Source organism: Falco punctatus (genome assembly GCF_963210335.1).
Source record: "Falco punctatus genome assembly, chromosome: 15".
NCBI classification, from domain to species: Eukaryota; Metazoa; Chordata; class Aves; order Falconiformes; family Falconidae; genus Falco; species Falco punctatus.
In genome coordinates, this window is record NC_137595.1 from 6,827,760 (window position 1) to 6,852,817 (window position 25,058).

Here is a 25,058-nt window from a genome sequence, read left to right on the forward strand (position 1 = left end):
AAAAAAAAATGAGAATTCAATGACTGAATTCACTGCCATGAAGAGAATGAGGTTACAAAGGCAAAAGGTAATGGCAAACCTGTAAAATGTCTTTAAAAAAACAAAAACAAAACAAAACAAAAACAGAACCAGGAAGATTTATGGGATTTTGAAAGCTATGGTAACATAGAATGGCCAAATGAAAACTGTGCTTCCAGAAATATTTCAAAATTCTGTTAGGCCAGGAAATCAACCTGCAATTCTGTTAGGCCAGGCATTCTAATTTCATCATAGGCAATGTATGTGTAAAATAATATTTTTTTAATTTACGTGAAACTAATGAAAAACTTTTCCAATAAGCTGTAGTTTAAATTCCAGTAAACAATAATCTGAGCAAGACCTAATGAGCTTCAAATAATACCTAAAACAGAGTGACAATATGTTTTATAGCTTATTTTGTGTCTAGGTGACAGGTCTTGAAAAAGTCATCGCATCTTTTTCTTATGAGGAGATGCACTTGCAAACATTAGTAAAATCATTTTTATTTGAGATGGCATAAACAAGTTAAAACTGAGAGGGTTCTTATATTTCAACTGAATATATTTCTGTGTGAGCATTTTATTTTCCTTTGCATTTCACTGTCCAGAGTTGTGCTCAAATTCTAGAGTGCCAGAAAATTAATATTATATGCTTGCAGACTGCCTAACTCACAAGTCTGCCAATGTGTTATTTGTGGGGAAGAGAGGAATTTACGCTGTTCCAAGCAGTCAGCCCAATAAATAGCCCTTTTGTGAAGGTTTTTGAAGCACGAGAATAAACTGATAATGATTGAGATTGTGAATTTTTTTTTCACTGTTTTTTTTTTTTTACTCAGAGAATTTTAGCTTATCATAGGATATTGTTGCCAGTTAGGAGTAAAGCTTAGTAGTGGTAGCGTTGCAATATAAGTCACTAGTCATAGCATCATTAAGTCTAAATAAATATTTTACTCCCTGCCTGTTCATGAAAAGTGTAAAGTCAAAGAGTGTAAACGAGTGGGGTTAGACAGTTTCTACAGTAGTGATAATGCTGTAGGTTTTTTCTTTTCTTTTTTATCTTTTTTTTTATTTCCCAGACAGTAGTTAAAAGCACTTCAAATTATCTATAACTGTGTCCTTTTGGTTTTGGGTTGAGTTTTGGGTTTTTTGGGGAAAAATTGATCTTGTAAAACATCAGGCTATTGAAACAAAAAGCAGAAAAAGCTGGCAGTGAATTATTATAGCTGAGAAGCACTCGGGGGGGGTGGGGGGTAGGGGGGAAGAAATAAAAAAATATATGCTACCAGCAAATGAAAAGGATGTGGGAAGAAGATCCACATTAGTATAACAGTGACTCTTCTATTCTCCTGTTCTAGTTTTCACTTTTTAACCCTTTCTTAGCGAAGCGAAGACCCAACCTAGGGACACTGAAGCATGGCAGGCTGGCTGGGGCACAGGGGCTCTGGGGGAGCAGTTGGAGCAGACAGATCTACCGGGCGCTGCTGGGGGTCCCTGGCTGCCTTCACAGCAGCACAGGAGGCACAGGTTGCATTTTGATTGACAGGGCTTGGAAAAGAATTTTAGAAAGCGCGATGCTCCTGTAGGCCAGCTCCCAGCAGGGCAGGAGGACAGAGCCGGGGAAGGGGAATGCTCTCTGCTGCCTTGGGTGCTGCCTGAGAAGCAAGGAGCCATTGCTTCCTCAGTCACAATTTTACACTGCAGGCTCAGGCAGGCATTATTGCAGCAGTTTGTTCACATATTTCAGCTTTCTTTGTGCTATCAAGTGTAAGAAAAAGAAATTAAAGAGGTGATTTTTAGTTACATTTGAACAATGCAGAGAAGTCTGCAGTACAAGGGCCCTGTGTGTAGCATAAAGCTGGTGGTGATGGTCCTTTGATTCTGTTTTTAGCCCAACTACTAACCTAGAGCACGTAACTTGGAATCTGACTTTAATTTCATCACCTTTAAAGTAAGGCTAGATTAGCAAAACTTGCACAAGATTATGCTGTTATGAGTTCTGAAAAATTGGCAAAGAAATTGTCCCTTGCATTGACTAGATAAATTGGTCCAAATTCATTTTGTCTTCCCTCTCCTAGGTAAGACATGAGCAGATTTCCATAGTTGATCTGCAGTGCCATTTACATTTCCTCAGCACTAACACCTGTAGAATTCCAAGGAGTGAATTGCAGTGGAAAGCAAAAAAATACTGAAAATAGTAATGTGCTCAGATGAAATGCAACAAATGTGTTTTGTTGTTATGACCTGCATGAGTTATTTGAATCAAAAATTTGTATTGATTCACTTTAGGTACATAAGTTTATCACGGGGGTATTGCTGCTGTAATGATATGCAAGCGTCTATCACATATACGCGATGTTGCACAATGTTAATGCTTTCGGTATTGATTGACTCAGCCCGCTATTCCTCATAAGCAATAGGAAGTCTTAAAGCCTGATGCAGATGCTGGAATGTGATTATGTTATGATGGAATGGAGCTTATTCAGCAATCCTGTGATTATTAAGGTAATGAGGGTAATTTATAGCCTCTTATGACCTACTGGTACCAGAAGCTAAAATGCAGGTGTTAGAGGAAACAAAACCCTTCTTCAAGAGCTAGTAGACGCAAAAGCACATCAATTTTTGTTAGGTAGTGGTAAGATACAAAAAGTAGCTTGTATAATTTATAGACAGCCTTAATTAGTTCACATTTGCATCTGTAGGCCTGGTTAATATGCCAGGATGCATCCAGGATGCTCTTCAGTTTAGTATAATTAGAGCAGTTACCCAACATATTATTGTAATGGTCATGTGTACTGTAGTCAGTCATCTGGGCGCTGCTCTGTGGGTTATGCGTATTAAGCCTGGCTCTGCTGATTTCAGGCTGATACTCTGAAACAATGAAATAAATAGCAGCTCTTCTGTGGACTTGAGAGTCATCCCCTATCTTTATGTCAAATTACAATTTTCCATATCTATAGTTTTAATGAAAGATAGTTCTCCATCAAAAGCACTTTCTTCATATAAATTTTTTCCCCAAACCATCTGCAAGTGCCCACATAAATATTTAACTTTCTCTGTTTTAATTCTTGAAACATGATTAAATTGTTTTTAAAAAATGGATAATATCAACTGTATGAGTTTAATGAAAGCTGTTGCTTTCTTTAATACCCTTTAGACACTGGCAGAATATGTGTTGCTTTATGACGTAATTTTTTTTATCTCATTAGTTCCTAAAAGTAGCTGGTTCACCACATGTAAATACTCATATTCCGAAGCTTAAAGGTAAGCTTAGTTGTGGTTTCAGGTCGTTCAAAATTATTTTATGATTTTTTTATCATGAAACTGGGCATGGATTCTGTTGGGAAGAAAATATTTCCAAGTATCTAGTTACTGTGAATTTAACTGAATATATTGGAAATGACTTTTGAATCATCTTCATGATGTTTGCACAGTACAATCACTTCACAAAAATGAATAACCTGCAGTCATTCACAACAACATAACTTAATAATTACTTTATTATAGCATTCCTACCCAACTGGATATTCAAAGTATATGTTGGTAGAAAAGAGCTGTCTTGAGTTGAAGTGAGTGGGAGAGAAGCATCTAACTTTTCAATAGTGAAGGATCGACAGAAAAAGGAAGTGGAACGGTGTTAATCAGCTGTCACTCTCGGCTCTCCATCATACCGGTAAAAATATCTCAAGGAAGGTCGTGATTTACACTGCAAAGCGACAGTTGGTATGACGAATCATGCCAGAAAGGATAGGGAAGAATAATGAGGAAGAACAAAATACATATAAAATAGTGTTATCAAGTGATTTATGAAAGCTGGTGTTTCAGAAAGTAATGCTGCAAAGAGAAAACATGGCACTTGGTAGCACAGAGAGGAAAAGTCTGCAATATTAAGGAAGAAAAGGAGCAAACTCAGAGCATATGGTTAGTTTTATCATCTAACACAAGGTGTTGCTCAGCTCTCATCCTTCAGTTGGCAGCATAAAGCGCCAGTGTGTTTGTCCGGGAGGTTAATGCTGTCACACAGCCTGTGAACGGTGCTGGTCTGGGGGAAGGACAAAGGGTAGGGGTTAATTCACTCAGTCAGCCAGAACTGGGTTCCAACTGTCTAAATTGCATTTTTAAAATAATAACCATTATTTTCTTGCCTGCTGAAATTTAGTGGTCATCTTTAGGCATTACTGCCGCAGCGCTTCACTAACAAAACTCAGCCCGCGTCTCTGTAAAGCGGACCATGCACCAGCTGGGACTAGTCTGGTAAGAAATCACTTAAGAACTGCCATAAACAAGCACACACGGCTTAGAAAACAGGTTTCTCTAATGCCACTTTACAGTATGTAAAGCTAAAGTTAAGTTAAAGGGTGTTGCTTAAATATAAGCTGGAATTAGGTAACTTTTTAAAATGAGGAAACAGGAGAAACTGCTTTGCCATTGAAATACTTCTGTATTGTAAGGCTTCTTACGTTCTGTACTGTAAGGCTTCCGTACACGCTGCAGCGAGGTGGTCTAGCACTTCTCTAAACTGGGCTTTTTCCAGAATGTGGTAATCATAAACAGAAGTAGATAAAAGTTACAAAAGAAGACAAGAACATAGTAATGCGAAATAATTCAGCAAAAACTATTTCAGGTGCAGTGGGGGCTCTTTGCATCCGTCCTTGTATTTTTTTCCTAAATCATTTCGTTTTTGTAATCTTACTTTTACAGCAGCAGCCATTTAAAGAAGCACTAAATCATAGGCAGTATAATCCCTTTTACACAAAGGAACAATTTAAAAAGGATAAACTTCATTTTATGGGTTTCAGTGAACTGTGTCAGGGAAGTGTTGCCTTTTCCCATTCATTTAGCTACTGTGTTTGCCTTGAGCTCACAATGTGTTTTGCTCTGTAAAATCTTGAGTGTTCTTGATTCCTGCATTTGGCAAAGAACTGACACAGTAGATAAAAGGTCTCTTGATCTGTTCCCTTGTGTTGTCCAACAAGTGACTCAGACTTGCAGCTACTTACCTATGAACGACACAGACTCAAATCTGAGGTCAGGCACAATTTCTTGTGAAGTAAATTTTAAAAAACTGCACAGGACTTGGACTGTAATAAAAATGCATGTGTTGAATGCTATCTCTGATGTCTTTGGTTTGGTTGGAATGTTGGCCTTTAAATAAAATCTATGTATATTATTAAAATATCTGGTAGAAGACTTACGCCAGGACTAGCTTTAGATACTGCTTACTACTAGAATTATTCACCTAGCCAGGTTTTTGTTGTTGCTCACTGATGCCACCATTGTTGGTTTCCAGTTTGAGCCAGACTGATGAACACTGTTACATTTGAGGAGAGGTGTACCCTGCCAATTTCAGCTAATGTATGTCGTTGATCAAGGTAGGTAAAAGACATCAGTCCTACTGACGTAGTTAGCAGGGGAAGATTTAATGTAAGTTCTGCTGCGTCAGCAAAACTATATTTTTGCTGTAGTACATCCTATAATCAAGGAATCAAATTACATAAACCGTAAATCTGTCATCATGAAGTTATTTTCCTTAAAAAGTAGTTTTCCTACATTAATAAAGCAGTTGCTCCTAATCAAGACATAACCTGCAATTTTGGTACCATCCAGTACCAAAACAGTTACAATTTTCTTAATTTTTATTTTAATCAGATTTCTTTCATGGAGGTTCAGTTGCAGGTGCTGAGTCTAAAAAGGAGCAGATGTGAAAGGTCAGGTAGGATCTGATGCCTAATTCAAACTAAAAGGTTTCTGTTGAACTTCAGATTATTTTTTTTTCACCTGTGGAGCAAATCCTGAAATCCTTTTCTTTCACCCTGTGTTTCATCCAGTATTCTTTCCAGTTAGTTTGTGTCTCTCCACATAATTTCAGTTGCTACTGCGGTGTCTGCCCTTTGCAGAGCAGAAAATTGAAGTTACCAGCAAACATCTGCACTACGTGTTTTCAGATTGGAAAAGTAAGGAATACCCAGACAGAATGTGTGGGAGAATTTTCTAAAGAAACAAAATTCAGCAAACTGAAACAGTGAGACTGAGTCTGCATAATTTTCATGGAAGCAGCCGTCTGCATTCAAACAGGCAGGCTTTCACCCCTGAAACACCCTGCGTGTTCGTGTAGACTTTTAAACCATACTTCACTCATCTCTACACTTGGAAAGATGGCTATTACCCGAGGTGTGGAACAGAACAAGGGTCTTGGGATGGTGGAGTTCTCACCCGTATAGCTGCCTGTGTTTCTTTTTCTACAAGCTGACCATCTTTTCTCTTTCTCAGTTTCCCAAACCATTTTGTGCGCCAGTGAGTTTGTTAGGTACAGTGGAGGGAAATAGTTTTATGGACATCCCTTGAGGAGTCAGAACTGACCGCGAGAGAGACTGACAGAAGTGTCGTTAGTTCTCTGATGCAGCATGCTAGGAGACAGAGCACTGCATCCTACACCTGGAGGGCTTTTTACTTAGTGCGAGGGAGACAGCAAGGTAAGCGTGCATGGAGGGATGCGAAGATGTGCGCTCGCTATGTCAGTGAGCAATGACAAGAATTGTATTCATCGATGCGAGGGTAGAAGAGGCAGGGGTGTGTATTTCTCAGAAGGCATTGCTTATTCTGGCCAAACGTAAGTACACCAATCTATAACTGCCCAGCAGCGTGTGATGCGAATAACTATTTTGGCCCCAATTCATTTTTGGTGCAATTTAACATTGGTGGAATTAAAATCCAATCCTTGAACTATAGGTTTTCTCTTCCCTAGAGGAAGTAGTCCCCAGTCTGGCTAAATGCCCTTCTCAGAAAATCTCAGTAAAAAATGAATCTCGTTCTGAATGTGTCAGTGCTAAATGTATCTAAACCCGCTATCTTACTCTAAAACCGGGGTTTTTATATGTAATGCTAGGCCTAGCCTTTTTGCAATGTTTTGTGTACAAGACAGCACAGAGACTGATCAAAAAGTTTTCCGTATAGCTTCTAGCTGGTTGCAATTTAGAATATGAGTTGCTATACTAAGATGCTGAAAACTGTAAACAGTATTTGCATTTTGTTATGAATATTTTGCATAACTTTAAGGATGTTTTCTTTATCCCCAAGTGGGTCTGGTTTGAGCCCATAATGTACTGTGAAGTTTCAGTAACACAGAAAAATTGGTTGAGCACAAACAGGCCAGTATTGCAGCAGACTAACAGCATTCAAGCAAAGAGTGTTTTGCATTAAAAATGTGTATACATTTGCATTTTTGATGCAAAAATCTACTTAATCAGCACTGCAAATGAAGCCCTTAACTGAGGCAGTGCAGAATTCTATGAAATTGAAAAGTTATGTGTAATTTCTGAAAAACAAAGTCTATTTTGCACAGCTCTAACTATAGCTAATATTTAAACCAATTTAATCATCGGTGAACTAACATGGCAGAAATACTCTGAAGTTTTTTATCACTGTAGGTTTTTAATGTTCTTAGCTCTGTCGAGTGTGCTTTTTTTAAACATTTCTTTATTAAGCATTTATCCTATTTAATTGCTAGGAAAAGGAAAAGCACAGAAAGATTGAGATCTGAATTTTAATCATCCTCATTTTAGGCATGTTGATTTTTGCTCTCAATTTTAGATGCTCAGGGAATTATGTTGGGGGAAATTCAGCACACAAGACTCCTGTTGAAAGCCAGAGGTGTTGCAGCTGTTCATCTAAGCCAGTTGCTTGTGTCACAGTTGAGGTATCTGTTCTAGATTTCTTCAGAAGTGTGGTCTGTACTTGCTCTCCACAGCTGACTAAGAATTCCAGAGTTTTATTCGCAGAGTTCTGAAATTTGAAAATACTCTTTTATCTGGAATGGGTTCTGTTTTCTAGCATTTGTGAGTCACCGTAAGTTGGCTTGTGAGATACATGCTACCTGGAAAAGGGAGTCACCTCCATCCCAAAGCAGCTTTTAATCCAGTTAATAGTTATTATCAATTGTTATTCCTTTTGGATATATAATTTCTTTCTCACACAATTAACTTTGCTAGCATTGATTGATTTTTAGTGAACAAGTGTTTACACTACAGAAATTCCACCAGACCTGATATTTAGTCTTACCAGAAGACTGGCTACACCGTGCAAACTGAACAACAGTGTTATACCTGGTCTCAGTCTCATCTCGCTGAGTTGAGGAGGTTATAGATGTGCAAACTGGCAAGGACTCCTCCTGCGGGCAGTTGGCTACCATTTTTCTCTACTGGCTAACAGAAAGAATTTCTTGTTTGGTCTCCCAAAAAAGAAAGGGGATAAAAAAAAAGGTTTATAAAATAAAAGTTAATTTCAAGGAAGAATCAAAGGAGACGTTTATTTTTAAGTGTGTACTGTTTTTTTTTTTTCTTTTTTTGCATTATCGTTATTAAAATAAAAGCAGAGCCTTCTTTTACAGGTTAAGGGGAAAACTACTTTGTCAAGGTTACTTCTATAAGCAGAATTTCTTCTATAAAATATTTAAGACACTTTACAAATACTATAGGTGTTCTAATGTATTTTGAATTCTCTGCTTGTGACTTTAGGTGTTGCATTTGTAAATAATATAAGTCTATATAGGGGATCTCAGTCAAATGTCAGGCTTCTTGTCTGTAAGGTATTTCCACTCAAGTGTAGTGCAGAATGTCACTGTCATTCCAATTAGTGCAGCTGATTACTATTAAATTTGTTTTATTTGACATACTACAATATTTTTGCTTCAAGCCAGATATTTTGTACAAGATACAGAACCACCAGATAATCACAACAGACATTAAGGCTAGTGACAGAAGGGACCTCGAAGAATGTATGAAATGAAAGAAACTGGCTTCATAATTTTTGCAGGTTTTCAGCTATATTTGTTACAACAATATTAAAAGATATTTTAGGAGAATACAGAGAATTAAACCGTGCCATCTGCATTTGTATTTTCCCAGTTTACTGGATAATAGTATTATTCTTACAACTTTGTCACGTAACGACGTCCATTTTTAACACAATTCATTTGTCATTATACCTTCTTTGCCTGGAAAATGGAGAGGATAAAATTGAAAGATTCTTAATGTTAGTCTCTCTGTTCTTAACTGGCTTCTGAATTGGACTTGTATGGCTTTGGAATCCCAGATCCGTCACCACCCTGGAGCAGCTCTCCGTCCCTGGATGGATTCATTAGTTACGTGCTGAATACAACTTGGCATCTGGAGAGCCATCACCGGGAGTGAAACATTTGTACAATAGTCTCAGTCCTTAGACTGAGAGGCCTTTGCAAGTGACTTTGTGGATAAAGGTGCAGGAAGAGGATCCTGAATGCTGGACAGATGATGTTTGGCTTCATCTTTATCTTCTCCTGACCGGTAGGCAGAGTTTTTATCTGACTCTGCTAGTGGGTCACTTGTCAACAGTCAATATATCTCTGGTGCCTTACGGGAAAATATTCAGTGTTAGAATTTGAGAATCCCAGTGGTTTGCAGAGACATCTCCATGCTTGTTTGCAGCAGTTTTGGATGAGAGGTTAAAGGCTGAATGGAGCTGAGACTGAACTGCTCCTTTGCCTGCCATTGCTGGCCATGCTAATTAAGCATATAAGAGATGTTGGCAAGGCACTGGGGAAGGAACGGCAGGAAAGAAGTCACCTCCATCAACACTGCCTGTTTTTATATAAATACACTTTCCTCTCTCTGCCTGTCAGTCAGACATCCTTCACTAGATTCACATAAGAAACATTTATGCATGCCTAACTTAACATTTTACTTTGCTACAGTGCACTCCGATTGAAAAATAAGGCACAGATCTTCCCTTTGATATCAGTGGTATGCAGTGATATCAGGAGAGTACAGTTGCTAAGCCAAAGGAACTCCTCAAACAAATAAACAGTTTTCCTTCCCACATTGACACATCTGTGTAATTACACTGATAATGGGACAAATGTCAATTTTTCATCTGCATGACAGCTTGCTTGGGATCCCTTTCAGGCACAAACCTAGGTACCATTTCTATCACAGAGAGCCGGCAAGCTTCAGGAATTCCTTGGTAACAGAAAATGTTCTGGAGTAGAATGATAGCAAACAGATTGACTCCAAGGGATGTGAGAAAAGTAATGTATTATATATTGAGAATATTTATTTAGGAGTATTTGTAAAAGTAATTCCAGGAAAAGCCCCTTCCTATATCTTAAAGTGAATGTTGTAAGAGGCAATTTTTGGAGGATAGATTCAAATCTCTTCAGATGTTTCCTGTAATACTAGTTATTACACTGGCCTTTAGGGAATTATTTTGTTTTGACTTAGTGTGTCTTTCAGAACTTGATGCTACCACCCATGTTTTCAACCAGTGACATGATGTCATTTCTCTGGGATCCAGTGATGGCCAGAATTTCAACCATCATCTTCTTGAAATATTAACAAACTACACTTACATAAAGTCAAACATCACTTCCCTGTTCTCAAATGTGCAAACCAAACTACAGAGCTTTAAAAAACGTTAGAGACTGGTCCTTTAAGAAACTCAGTTTAAAAAAGAACCCAGAAAAGTTTCTTACAGTTCAAATTTCATTTTAATAAATTTGAGTAGATGAAAAAGGATCTTACAAGGTGTGGTGCGCTTTTTTTTTCCTCCCCATGAAAATGTGCAACTATTGCTACCATATTTTTCTAGGGCTGACAATCCCTGGTATTTAAAATTAATACAAGAAAATCAACAGGGCAAATGGAAAATGGGCAGTCTGGGAGGGTAGTAGACACCTTAAAAGACTAATTTCCTTTGGCTGTCTGTGTTCTTTTCCAGAGGCTCACACACTGTAGTTTGAAAACCGTGTGTTGAGCTTTCCTTCTTCCCCACGTGAAGATTACCTTTCCAATGTGTTGCTGCTCTTTTTGTCTGTCCTCAAACACTGGGTAACAGCAAGAACTGTAAGTGCTTGGGGTTTCCATAACCCTTTCAGGGAGGTTTAATCCTCAACGCCAGGAAGGAGCCATTAGCCAAGAAGCCAAACCTGAGAACGTGGAGGTGTTGTTCCCACAATTGTACGCACAGTAGCTGTATCTGGCGTTACAGAGAGGCAGGTATACCTGAGTGGGATGTCCCTGCCATGCCTATGCCTTTCAAGTGTGATTGCATGAGCCTTACTTCTCTTAATGCCTGTTGGCACTTTGTTGCTACCCATGAGGCTGAAGAACAGGCAGCAGTGCCCTGACTTTAGAATTACGGAGTGGCAGATACCATTACACAGTACCAGTACAGTGTACTCTCAGCCTTACTGGGTGTAGTCAGGAAAATGGTGTGAATAGTCAAAGCTGGCTTGAGGACACAGCACTATTGACTGTGCTGTTCTTACAGCACTGAGCTGCATTGAAAACTCTTGCCAGTATTTCTTGACCAGATCTGCTTCCAAACTCTTGAACTCCCCAAGTGACCAGTGAAGACAGTACCTCTTTCTCCAGATCCTCCTGACCTTTTCTTTGCTGAGAGTGTTTGGCCAAGCAATACACAGGCCACCTAAGATGACTGTAATACACTTTGAAGCGTGGAGAGCAGGCTATCAGCATGCAGATATTAAACCATGCCGTGTCTAAGTCTTGCTTTCAGGTTGTGCCGTTACCTGTGTAGCAGCGGCAACAGGAATGCATGCGGTATGAGCAGGAAGGGTTCTATGGCCAGTTGTAGAGACGCGTTTGTGCTGCTTGCACAGTTTTTTGTTTGCGCTCCATTACACCAAGATGAAGTTGGACAGAAGCCAGGGAAGTGCGTGAGATGGGGAGCACAGATGGGTGCTGTTTGTGTGGCACAGTGGTATTGTTGCTACTACACAGGTAACATGCATCTGTTCAACGATGCCAGGAGACTCCAGCGAAAGCGAGAGATCTGAGGTAGACAAGTAATCATCCTTCTGGGAGAAAATCCAGTAATATGTGGGTTATGGCTTCTCTTGGTCCCTTTGACCCTAAGGGGTAAGTATTGGCAGAGCCAGCAGGGGTACTGGGGCTTTAAAACAAACAAAACCTTCATACAGCTATTCCACAGTTTTTAATAGAAAAGATATGTGGATGGTACAAAGCTGCACCAGGTGCTGCTGTAATAGGGATAATAATAATAATATATTCTGTAGATAAACATAACAAAACATCTTATGGAAAGCATGCATGCTCCTTTGTGATTTTATGCTATTCCTTTATGGAGTTTTCCATAAGGATATGTATTAAATCTAGTGTATTAAATATATGTCTAATTACTTGTGTTTTTAGTGGCTGTTGACAGATTTTATTCCAGCAGCTCTATTTACTCATGTATAAGAGAAGATATTCTATTATCTACTGCATGCAAAGTCTACATCTGTTCTTGTTCCGTTCTGCTGCCATGTAGCTTTAGTATAGCGAATAGGAATTACTTCGTTCTGTCAGAATACATAATCATCCCAGGTTAATTCAGAACTTTCCTTCTTTCTCCCAGCATTACCCTTTTACATCCATTGCTTCCTTTGTTTTGGGTCACTGGGCCAGGCGTACTGTCTTGTTATCAGAGTTTTACAGTTCACAGTCTGAAACCCCTCCAGTTCTTAACAGATGTTGCAGACAAGAGATATTTAACCACTAGTGCTGCACTGGTAAACAGAGCCATCGTGGCAGAAGGTGAAGAATTGCATTCAGAAATAGAAATGACACAGTAAGATATTTTACTAAGGCTTATCTCCAAATTATTTGATGTTTAGAAAAACTGCGGTGTACCTCTCCATTGTTTGCCTTCACTTATCTCTGGGATTTCAATTCCACTGCTTTTAAAGGCTCTACCCAGATACAGTAAGTAAATAATATTGTTCTAAATACTGTATTCTACAGTAGCACTCTTATTTCACAGAACTGTCTATCAGGTCCTGTTCATTAGTCTGAACAAAATTATGGCAACTACAAAGCCCCTGGACTTTTGTTCTAGTACAGACATTATCCAACTAAGTCTCTTTTGTAGAAGATGACTCCGAATCTTGACATCAGACCTGAAGCCCACTAAATCTATGGGGATGTTGATGAGTCTAAAATCTGGGAAGAATTTATGGCTTTTTCTAATAATAGGACAAGAGACCCACTGTTTCTGTATAAATGAATGTGTCAACGCGCTTTTGTGTAATTTCATCAAAACCAGTGGCAGGAGCTCCTTCCCAAGGGATGCAAGAAGTCCAAGGCAATTCATCTCTGCTTGACATTGTCACTTTTCCACAAAACTTCTATCATCCTACTCCCCATATTTTTCTTTTCTTTTTCTTTTTAAGCATCATTGTAGCTTAAATGCCAACAGAAGTAAAACCTAAAATTTGGTTTTGTGGACAAGTATTTAGAAGTAAGGATAGGTAGAGAGAATGGAACTGATGTGTCAACCACTTTTCATAATCATTCCAATGCAGCATTTTCCAGCCAGTTATCTGCTTCTCTGCTTAGAATGTTCAACAGGGGATGTTCACCATATGTTTCTATAATGTTTAGCCAAGTTATATCCTGAGTAGAGCGTGTGGACCATTAATAAAATATAAGTTAATAGTAGTAATAAGTAATAAGGATCATTCAGAGATGACCTTCCCTGATGGCAGAGTTTAGCTATTCATAACCTTCTGGTAAACACAAGTGGTGAAACAGAGGAAAATGATATATGAGAAACAGGTGTAGCATCTGGGGAGCACTGTACTCTTGAGCTGTTTGACATGCTCCTTACGTCTGCGTTTAATAGGAAAGTAGAAATTATTACTTATCTTCGCAAATTGGATATGAGAGGTAATTAGAACTGTATCCCCTTGAAATTTCATAAGCTTCTAAAATGAGTGACAGAACTTTACGTTTCCAGTTCATCTGTTCAAATATAGCTGAGAACTGCCATCACCATTTTAGTGGACTAATCTGTACAAACTAGAAAATATAGTCATCTTCAGGATCCAGTTGGATTCTGACTCCTTGCTCTTTACCAGTGCTGCTTTCTGATGGTTAAACAAGCCAGCAAGTGGGACCCAGCCTGAGATTCAACAGACCTGAATTCATTTTCCTGCTGTGCTGTAACCTTGTCTGTGACCTTGGAGATGGATACACAGACTGTCTTGGTGTGTTGTAACTCGAAGATGCAAGATCAACAGCTCTGAGGTAAGTACCTACACTCCTGTGCCATGAAGGGAATTAGGAAGTGCAATTTACAGTAGTCGACAAAAAGAAAGGACATCACCCGTGTTAATCAACAGGAAAGGATGAAGAGGAGGATGTATATTAAAACTTAAATTCCTTGACAGTTTAGAGGTCTAACACTGGTATGAGGTTGTGTGTCTTAGATCAGACTCCTAGCTGGTGTTGAATAAGCATCTTATATGTCTCAATAATCATCACTATTTTCTCTTAATATACATCTAAAGAAAGATGTCTTTCTGCTTCCTGCTGTCGCCTTTCATATAATAACTTTGTAGCCCTACCATTTTCCTGCGTGGTGGAAATAATCTTCCCAGAAGCAGGTGGTAGCATTATCCTAGTTTTGTGTTAGCATTCCTCTGTAGTACTCTAGGGTCATGCTCATGTTTCCTACTCCATGGAAACTTGACTTAATTCAGCACCTTTTCTGCACTCTGCTTATTCAACCCTTTTTTTTGTTTGTTTGTTTGTTTTTTGTTTTTTTTTTTTTTGTTTTGTTTTAACCTCTTTGTAAAATGTACAGACCATCCTTTCACCTGATAAACGGCTGTATTACAAGAAGCCCTAGCCAACTGCTTTTACTCTGGCAAGCTGCTCTGCTTGCTGTGTTTCCCGCAGAGCATGATAATGCATGTAAAGTATGGCCAGGAAAAGCCCCTGGGACACATTGCGTAGGAGGGACAGAGAGCCGAATGTGTTTAGATGAGACACCGGTGCTGAGCCTCTCAGCCCAGTAAGAGGCAGGCCTAAGTGTGTGGTCCTTTCAGGTATGAGGAAAGGCAGAATTTTTTGCACAGTAGACACCACAGTGATCACCAGCATTATGAAGAATGAAGCTGCGAGTTTTAAATACATGAACTACAGCAGGTTTCATTGATACTGGTGATTACAGTCAGGGAAGGCAAAGCTTATGCCATTGTGTCATTGTTGTCTCTGTTCTATAGAAAATTTCAGACCTTAAGGCATCTACTCTGGCACCTTTCATGGTTGTCTTCTATAGGAACAAATGTGAAATTTAACATTTCCTAAAGTTACTCTTGGCCTTCTATTCCCCTGATTTTCACTATAATGTCTTTAGAAAAAGGATGGAGGAGAAAGGAGAAGGAATGTACTGTTTGTCCTGACCATTGAGGAAAGCATGAGCCATCACAGAAGTGACATGTTTTGCCCACTGTCCATTTTCCAGTTCTGTGTCTATTGTTCCATTAAATCTTTAATGCAAAAGCTTCATATGCTTATCTGCTTGATTAAGTACATACTATCTTCTTTCATCTTCATCATTAAACTGACAGTAATTATACAAAATTGAATGCATGACCTCTAAGCCTTTGCCCCAGTAAGTATACCAGAGAAAGACTGGTCATACTTTAATCCACTGTCATCAAAGTTACAAAGATTTAGTTCCTCCAATTCAGAGACAGTGATTCACATCAGAAAAAAGGTACAGATAATTACCATTTATTACCTGCAATACAAATCAGGTCTGAATTCTTTATATGTGTTGGCATGAAAAATAACCACTACTCAGTGGAGCAGAAGGTGATGACCCACTGGCTAATGAAGTGTCAAAATGAAGCCAGGAAAGGGGATCAACTTTCAAAGTCAATGAAATGTAACAGTAAAAGTAAAATAGTAAATATTATATTTGTTTTCCAGATTTAACACTACTTTGGTTTCTTATGTTTTTACTTACCATTGTTAATTCGGTCCTGCAGAATAGCCTCTATCTGAAACCAACCATTTTTGTAGAATATTGTGTCATGTTAAGAAGGCTTAAAAATATAGGCAAACTCCCATATTATTCACATAGAAAGCTCTTCTACTTTTCCTGCTTCTATGAGATTACAAATTTCAGATAGAACTGACTATCTTATGAATGAAGACAGCACTGCTTCTGTGAAATCATCCCACAGACTTTGACAGTCTATAGTATTACTGCTGATACTTCCCCACAAACGTCTGGTTCTGCTTTGCTTTGTCTAGAATGGAATGGAGACAGATCATGTTGGGTTTTTACACAAGAATCAGGAATAAATGTCACTCCAAAGCACTTCTCAGGCAAGTGGTGACATCTATATTTAACTTTTTGACCTAAATATAACTGGGTCTAATCAATCACAAATAATTTTCAGTTTAAACGTACATGAAAAGTAGTAAAGTGCTGTTCTTTGAGATATCTCTCTGGTGTAGCAGCTTTGATTTAAATCATTCCAGGGGAAGCTATAGTATCACTGGTTAACTTCTGCGCTGCTTTTAAAGAATACAAAAGAATGAAAGTTTAGTTGCTTTTATTTCTAACTGTTTCTATTAGCTGTTGCAAAAGTTTTGTTTGTCTACATGACAATTTACTACTTTGGTTGCTAACTTGCATCAATTGGCACATAATGAGATCAAGTGAGAGCTCAGCCTTAAGCTGTCTGTCTGTCAGCGTACTAGCTATTCTGTCATGGAATAGGAACTAGCAGAGCAGCTTGGATAAATCAGCTTTCACAGTTGTCATTTCCCGCTATACGGGGACTTTATGTTAGAAATATATTGTCTAGATTAGGCACGGATTGATAGCTGTGCTCTCCAGGAATGACGAAGAAATATCAGAGACGATCATTATCCACCCAGTCAGCTTCTTCTGGCCAGACACTGCTTCGTGTTCCATGGGAATAACTCTAACCCATCTCCTTCCGTACAGCTGAGCTCATGTGAGAAGCAGGGAAAAATCTCATCTGCAAGTGCCTCTGCAGTGGAGCTGAGCAGCTGGCAGAACAGAATTCCTGAAAGCGCTGCATTGGTTGGACACAGTTTCTTATGAGGTTTAAGGAAACACAGAGGCAACATCAGATTTCATTCAACTGGAGGTTTGTAGAAGGAGAGGGTAAAAACAAACAAAAGAATAAAATTCTCTGCAAGGCAGTATGAAATGCTGAGCTGTGTCACAGGACTAGAGCGAAGGTCAAAATTGGAATCTACAATATTGTACGAATCTCTTGGCCCCACTTTCAATCCCAGCACATATCAGAGCAAATCAAAGCTGTCGTCATTTAAATGGTGGCAGTCATACAGAATAGACTATGAAGACCTCTTCCTTTCTGCGATTAGCTGTGCCTGCAGGGTTACACAGCCTACAGGAGCGCTGCGTGGCTCGGGTACCACCTCGCCGTCAGGGAACAGCCTAACAGCCTGACCCAGTAATCGTACGGCTACAACACGTGTGTTCTTTTTTAAATATTCATAACTTTTCGACTACATTGCTTCATTATTTGTAGAAAAGACAGAGAAGAAACTTCTGCTAAAATACATTTCTGTTCAACTGTAAAGGCATTTCGTTTTGTCACATTCTAGTTTACCTAGATCCATCAGATCAGATCTTCTAATGTCTCCCATTCCAGCTGTCCTGCCTTTAAACCCTCCTGTCAGACAAACTAGAATTAAAGAACAGTTCTTTTAACCACCTAACGAAGGAAACAAAGACCGCTGGCAAGGTTTTATGCACTGAAATGGGCTAATGATACAGCCTTCCTAACCATGCAGCCATGCATCAGATTTCTAATGCTATGGCCATAAATTTTGTAATATTTTACTCATAACAGCTTTTCCATTCCTTATAAAGGTGTTAGGATGCAGCTGGGTGGGGGGAAACAACCCTTAAGAAAGGTTCTCTATCTACTTCTGGCAGTTGGAATGCATTTCTTTATTATGTGATTGCAAGTAGTGACTTTAGAGTCCTCACAAAACTTTAAGGTGACATTTCTGGGTGCAAAATATTTCCGTTCTGGTGTAAGATGCTGTTCAGAGAACAGCAGACAAGCTGTCTGTTGTCACCCCAGCCTTAGCCAACGGCTGGGTTAGTACGAGTTGGCTGTGGCAGAGTTAAGATGTGATAGCTAGCTGGCCATACTTGGCTTTTGAAACTGAAGAAGATCGTGGTGGAAACTTTGGGATTTAGGATGCACTGCAATGCATTCCATTTGTTTGTGAGGAGAAAACACAGGATTTGGTCTAAAACTGTATGTGATGAGGAAACAGCATAGCATTGAGTCCCAGTAGGAGGTTTCAGTGTGATTAAACAAGTAAATGCACTGGGTGAAAGGATTTGTACCTCTTGAAGGCTATTCTGTGCAGCAGGTCCTATCAAACATGATATCAAAAATGATACGCAAAAAATAAAATAGACTGCATAGGCACAGGTTAATTTTATTCAGTAATGATACCCACCGCATAAATGAAAAAACACTGGTCTTTCTATTACTCTTATGTTGTTAGGAATTGGATTATGTGGTTTAGGGTTTAGTTTTCTTTTCATCTAAATTTTGGAGATAATATTTACACCCAGCTTTGGAACATAAATACTCAAACATGGCATTTGAGTAGCTATGTACTGTACATAGTGTTTTACTGCCTGCAAAAGTCTTGAGTATAAACAGGAACATATTTAGTAGGGGGAAAAAAAGATTTTATTAAACTAATAATTACATTGAAGTCTGCAGCCTGCACCGTTCTTGCCTGTCTATTCTGTTTTCATACCTACGGGACCAGAAACTGCCAGATGGAAGCTGTCCCTATCATTTAGAACACTGGCTCAGGTAAAAACAATCCTTACACGTAGATCACTGACTCTTAAGAAAAAGCTGATTTCATAGTTGTCCATAAGATTCCTTTGATTTGAAAATGCTGGTTTTCCATATGAGATGTCTGAGGTATGAATATTTCCACCAGCGATAAAAGATGAATAAGCTTTCCCCAGGAGCATCTCCCAAACCCATTCCAATATGTCAACCTAGAGCTTTGCTAAGCAGAGCCTGCCACTCATGCCAAAGCGCGATCTGGGTTTGAGATGAGACATATGGGCACTGAGATTAAAGCTCCTAACTTATCGCTTACAAATTAAGTTAGAATTGAACAGCAGAGACATCAAAGTTTTTTTGCCCACATCATAAATCGAGCAGATTTTTTTTATGGTATTCTGACAAGGCACAAATATAAGAATCATATCAAGCAAAAATTGTAAGAAAAGCAATAGAAGGAATGAAATCAAATACTGTAGGAGCTGAAACTTGAACTGGGGAGAATTGGTAGGAGCTTCTTTTATACTTTCCTAAGAATGAAATAAAGAGTATCTTGCAATTTGTGTGGCAATGTACTGGTGAAAAATAGATGTGATCTTTAACTTGGAATGATAAGATTCCTGACCCCATTTCTTCAAGTGCTTGTTGTTCACAGTCTTGAAGCTATTGTTGTTTTTCTAATGCAGATGTGAATGTGGTAAAAGTCTTACTTCGATCCACTTCTACTTTTTCACTGCTCATCTGAAAACACATTGAAAATCTGAATTCCCACATGAGGGCCCCACTATTGCAGGGCGCTTGCGCATGTGCCAGGCTCTAAACACAGATAAACTCTGTTGGCTTTAAGACCACAGGTCAGCAGTAAACCGAGGGATTTTCAGTCCCAGTTGCCACCTCTATACCGCTGTGGGACTCTGTCCTGGTCCTCACCAAAGGCTTTCTAGCATCTGTATAGAAGCAAAGGGGAGCCTACACCTTGCAGTTTGACGTAGGATTTTTTGTTTATTTACTTAATTTCCAATAAGCCTTTGAAAGAAAAGGAACATATGGACACTATATATATGGAATTATTTCTGTGAAAATAAAGTGCAGATACCTATGGGACTCAATGAAACAGCTGTTTCAAGATCACACTAGTTTTTGAACAAGAATTAAAAAGCATGATTTCAGGATCACTGTGCAGATCAGCAATATCTGTGTTTTATGCAGCAAACTAGCATCACTTTGTTTTTGCAAAAGTACAGGATTTGGTTTAAACCTTTGGGATTTAAACCAATCAAAATAAAGTTCAAGCTAGGGACTGGTACTTTAAAGATGGACACTGATGTCATTTTCTTAAAGGGGTGTCATTACAGTTGAGAGGACACAGTGAGATGCGCCCCGTTGTGATGGTTCTTTTCTCTGTTTGTACAGGCTGTGTATGCGGCGTTGAAGCTACGTGCAGGCATTTCTGAACAGGCTGCTTGAGCAGTCGTGGGGGATGTGTCAAGCTATTGCGCCTACGGCTTTGGCCATCAGCAAAGTCAGAGCTAAATAAAAAGTTCTGGTTAGTGTAATGTTTCTGTCGTATTCCAAGTGGGAAAAAAAGTGCCAGTAAGAGCGTCTAGTTTGGTGGGCTGAATCCTTCTGGTGGTCTTATTGTACAACCCATGCTCACTTCTCCCTCCTGGTGATGATCGGTGAAGAAGGGTATCACTCTATGCCATAGTTTTCAGAAGAGCTGGAGAGAAATGGTTCAGTGCGTGCAGTTCCGTAAGATTTAGAAGAAAAGTTTGCAAAGCTATCAGGGAGCGGCTGTATCTTCCTGTCTTGTAAAAGCTTGTCTTGATTATAATGAGGCTTGGCAACAGCGAGCCTGTTGCAGTTTCTGTATTTGAGAATAACGGACAGCTACTTTGTTGTTTGTACACTGACTGTGCGGCCAACCATCCAGGCCAGTACTGCTTTTTGTATACAGCAGAGAATGCCTGGGACACTGCAGCTTTAATCTAAGAAACAGCTTTCTGATTTTATCCTAATCTCTCTGATAGAATGGTGATACAAAGCTGGATACTGTCCTTGCCTAATTCTTTCTGATGCCTTTCTTCTGTAGTCAGCATCAATGAGCTTGGACGTTCCAGATGATGAACTTTAGGAACAGTCACTTTTGCATTTGCATATGCAGCACTAAATAAATGCAAGCATGCAGCTTAAAGGTATACAGTGTATATATAGTGACGGCAATACAGGAGGCAGAGATAGCATGTGCATGCTAATCATTTTCACTCCTGTGAACTTATGCTGCATTTTCCCACTCCTACCCCACTGAAGATGATCATATGCTATCTTGATGTAGTTGGTAAAATGAACAAATAAAAAGAATAGATAAAATATTCTTCAGTTACTGAATCCTGTTTATCAGTTTAGTAATTGTTTTCATGTTAAATGTTCTTTTTATTTGCTTGTGTTTAAACAATATTTAAGTACTGTGAAAGATTATGAGATGTGAGAAGCGGTGCATTCTTCACACACATTCTTTACTGCTAGAGCATTATTACCAATAAATCAAAGAAATCAGTGGTATGTAGTTTAACATTTTTTTTCTTCAAGTAAAAGAAATGTCTTAAGTATGCAGCTTGCCATCTACAGAAGGGTTTGCAATATATAAAGGTTACATTCAAAATAAATAAAACCTAACATGCAGACTCATTCTGCCAGTAATTTTTCCCCCTAAAGCATCCTAGCTACTCTCTGTGTATTACAATATGTAGCCAAAAATATGTTTGCTTCCCAGCCTAGCGCTAGGTATCATTTCGAGCCCATTAGGTCAGACCTGATGAGTGATTGTTCAGGACTCTTGAAACTCTTAAGAAAAATTACTATTTTGGTCACATTAAGACTTTTGCATCTCCCCCTTCCCATCTGTTTTTAAATTCCTGGATGCTCAAATATCCATGTAGGAAGGTGTTAAAAGAAATGCTCATCATTGTGTCTTGACGTAAAGGAGCAAATGTCTTATGAATGCTCACTCTGGTATCTTCAGACTTCCAGAGCAGTGAGATTTCTAAAAGGTTTGTAGTCCTCATTCATTGCTATGTTTCTTCCAAGCACAGCTGCAGGTTTTGAAGGCTTTACTTCCAGAATGCAATTTTTAATTAATATATTTTAACACAAGCTTTATATCTAGCTTCCCTTGTGAATAAATTATTCCGCTGCTTTTGAATCCTGTGGAAATGGGATGTTGTTTTTAATGGGCAGGAAGATATGATCCGTGTTTTCTGGTAAGATTTCCTAAGTGTGGAAGGGGTATGTGTTCCTTGAATATGCCATCTGAGTTTTTCCTTTTGTCTTAAAGATTACAAAGAATAAGCTTTCTACTCAGCATTCATTAATTGATGTGTTTTAGCTTTCTTTTTCTTTATGAAGCTGTAACAATGAAGCAAAATGTTTTGAAGCCATTCTTATAAACCAGTTATGACATAACAAGACTGAAATCACATTAAATAGTCACTATAGGAATGCTATCCAAAGGAGGGCACCTTGAGATGGAATTAGATTTTTAATTACTTCAGTTCGTTAAATAAAATTCACTCATTGACTCAAATATGATAAATTCAGAATTTTATATACATATATCACAGCTGTAATCACAAATATATTGACAGAACTATAAATCTTATGCATAGGACTGTTAAAATCTTTCTCAAAAAAAAAAAATATCCTTTACAAAAAAAATTTCCTTGAAAACAGGAATGTCCACTTTGATAACTAAACCAAGCTATAATAAATGTTGTAGATATTTATACTTTTAGTTGAAATTATTGCCAGATTTCATGTCAATAATGTTGAAATATTTAATTTTCAGGGTTTCTTGGTTCATCCATCTTTCTGTTTGCTTCAGGTTTTTTATCTTTTTTTTTTCTGATCTGTAATCTATTTGAATATGAATATTAATATGGGAATCTTTTAGTAGCTCAACATTACTAACATTTTCAGATTTTTCTTAGATTTCCATCCATCTATTAAAAATACAAAACTGCCATTGAATTCAGTTCTAACCCAAAGTAAATATTAACTGGATTTTTTCCGTTTTTCCATTGAACTTGACTACTGTGCGATACAATCTCATTAATACATTTAGAACTTAATTTTGTGCAGATGATAAACTTCCTAGCTTGTGCAATAGTATTGACCTTTTTGTGTGTGTGTGTGTGTAAGTACGTTAAGATTTTGGTTTGCTGGAGGTGGCATGCACGTAAGTTCAAGTTGGAAAGTTCTAATAATCACCAAACAAAATTGTGTAAAATAATTTACATATTATCTCAGCTGCTTGCCACAAATTTCATTTAGTAAATACCAAATACAAGCCCAAAATGTCTTCAGGTTCTGATGTCTGGTCAATACGTACTCATCTCAGCTCGTGATGGCAAGCCTTAGTTTGCCCATAGGAAGCATTTTTCTGTTCTGATAATAAACTGCTACTCTGTAGAAAGTATCTGGGAACCTTACTGAGAAGCATGAATTTGAACATAAGGCAATTTTTATGCTGTTAAATGTGAAATCATAATGTTTTTGCTCCTTAAACCAAGCTTATTTCACAGCCTGATTTATTGTGGCACAGAAAAAAAGAAAAAAAAAAAAAGAAAAAAAAAAAGAAAAAAACCATGAGAGACTGAGTCATTGAAGTGAATAAATCTTTAAGAGAGCCTTAATACTGCTGTTAATTTAAAAAATCTGCCTAAACTTTTGCTGTGTTGAACAGATTTTTATATGTACTCTATAAAACTGGTGGCTGTTCTTCCTCAAAACTAGATGTGGGTTTCTTTTAATTACTGGTTTGTGATGGGATTTTCAAAGCCAGCTCCGCAGCACACAAAGATGGGAAGAAAGGGAAGGGAAGGGAAGAGAGCTTTGCTCCGATTGCTCTGGAGATACGCCAGCTGTGTAACTCAGCTTCTCACACCAGACAAACCAAAAACCCCAGACCTCCCAGAGGGATGAGGGGTTGGTAGTTGAAAAGATTGCATGGTAGTCAGCAATGGGAGCTAATTACCACTCCATCCTACTTTATGGTGCCTATGCAAAAATGGGGAGCAAGGTAAGAAGGTACGTTTCTTTGACTGGCTGAGTGTCTTCTCTTCAGTAAGGGAAGTTTAAAGGCATGATTAGCAAAACACTTCAAGAAGGAAGCATCAAAACTCTTCGGAGGAATCTGTTTTCAGAATAATCACCAGAGAATTTACAAAATCAGCTTTGCGGCAAAATGAGAAAAGCAGCATTCTAAAAAGTTCTTCCTGTTGAAAGTGTTGAGTTGGAGCACCTGGGGGTTCAGCTGGGTTAAACTGCGCCTTATGAAAAACACACAAGAGGAGTTAAAGTAGATTTTCTGCGGTGGCGCTCCATCAGATTGAAGATTTAACTCCTTGGCAGGGCAATATAAAGCACGACCGTCCCATCCCACGTGTATTAAGATCAGCAATATCAGCAAAGGACAGAATACCTGATTCAGACTTGCACCAGAACGAAGCTCCTTTCCTGAAAAGGTAAAGGTTTTACTAGTGTGAACTGGGAATTCTTCTAGGGTAGATGTGATGAGACAAGCAGTGAGAGTCTCTTATTTGCATAGAAATAGCAGCGGGATTCCCATACGTTTTCAGAGAAATAGTGAGTTATAGAAATACTCTGCCCTCCCTGTGCCCTATTTCCTCTCCACCTTTAAAACCCCAGATCTGAGTGACACAGATGCAGGTCAGCAAGGCACAGAAAGTGGCTGCCTGTGGCAGGATTTGGCCCAGAATAAGAGATTTCCATTCTCTTCTCTTCCATAGTGGAGAGGAAGGTAGACGGTTGATAGTCTGTAACTTTATATGTGGGGGGTGGTTAGACATTGTTAGTAATTTTGCTGATTTACAAATGTCTTGAATTAAATGAGATTACAGGAAAAGTCCATTCTAATTTAATAAAATTAAATGTAATTAGATACTGTATTAATTTTTTTCAATGTCAGATTTATTACGTTTAGGAGGATTTGTAATATAGTATAAATTTTAGCTCATAATAAGTCGTCAGAGTAATAGTGAAATGACTTAATTTTATTAGACACTACAATTCTAAGTGATTAATTTCTTCTTTTAAAAGATTGGTTTCTTTACTTGACAAGTCTGTGTTTATGAACAAAACTTTTAAATTTAGTTACCATCACGTCACTCTCAAAATTAATAAACTTAGGTTTTTATCATGAACGTTTGTGCTAATCTTAGTCCTATGGCACAGAAAAGGGAAAAAAGAAAACAAATATTGAGATTGGTTTGCTTCTTTCTGCTTCGCTGGATGAAGGAGAAATTCTGTCTGGATTCCCAGCATAGCAACCAGCCCATGAATCCCATTTG

The 25,058-nt window shown here is 38.4% G+C and overlaps 1 long non-coding RNA gene across 1 annotated transcript in view; it reads right to left on the reverse strand.

Moving 5' to 3' along the window:
• The window catches only part of LOC308053999, a 32,022-nt gene continuing 6,964 nt past the window's right edge, over positions 1–25,058 (reverse strand). The window contains exon 2 of the long non-coding RNA XR_013923903.1: positions 1–25,058. This exon is cut by the window's right edge and continues 6,109 nt beyond it. This is a non-coding gene — a long non-coding RNA (uncharacterized lncRNA).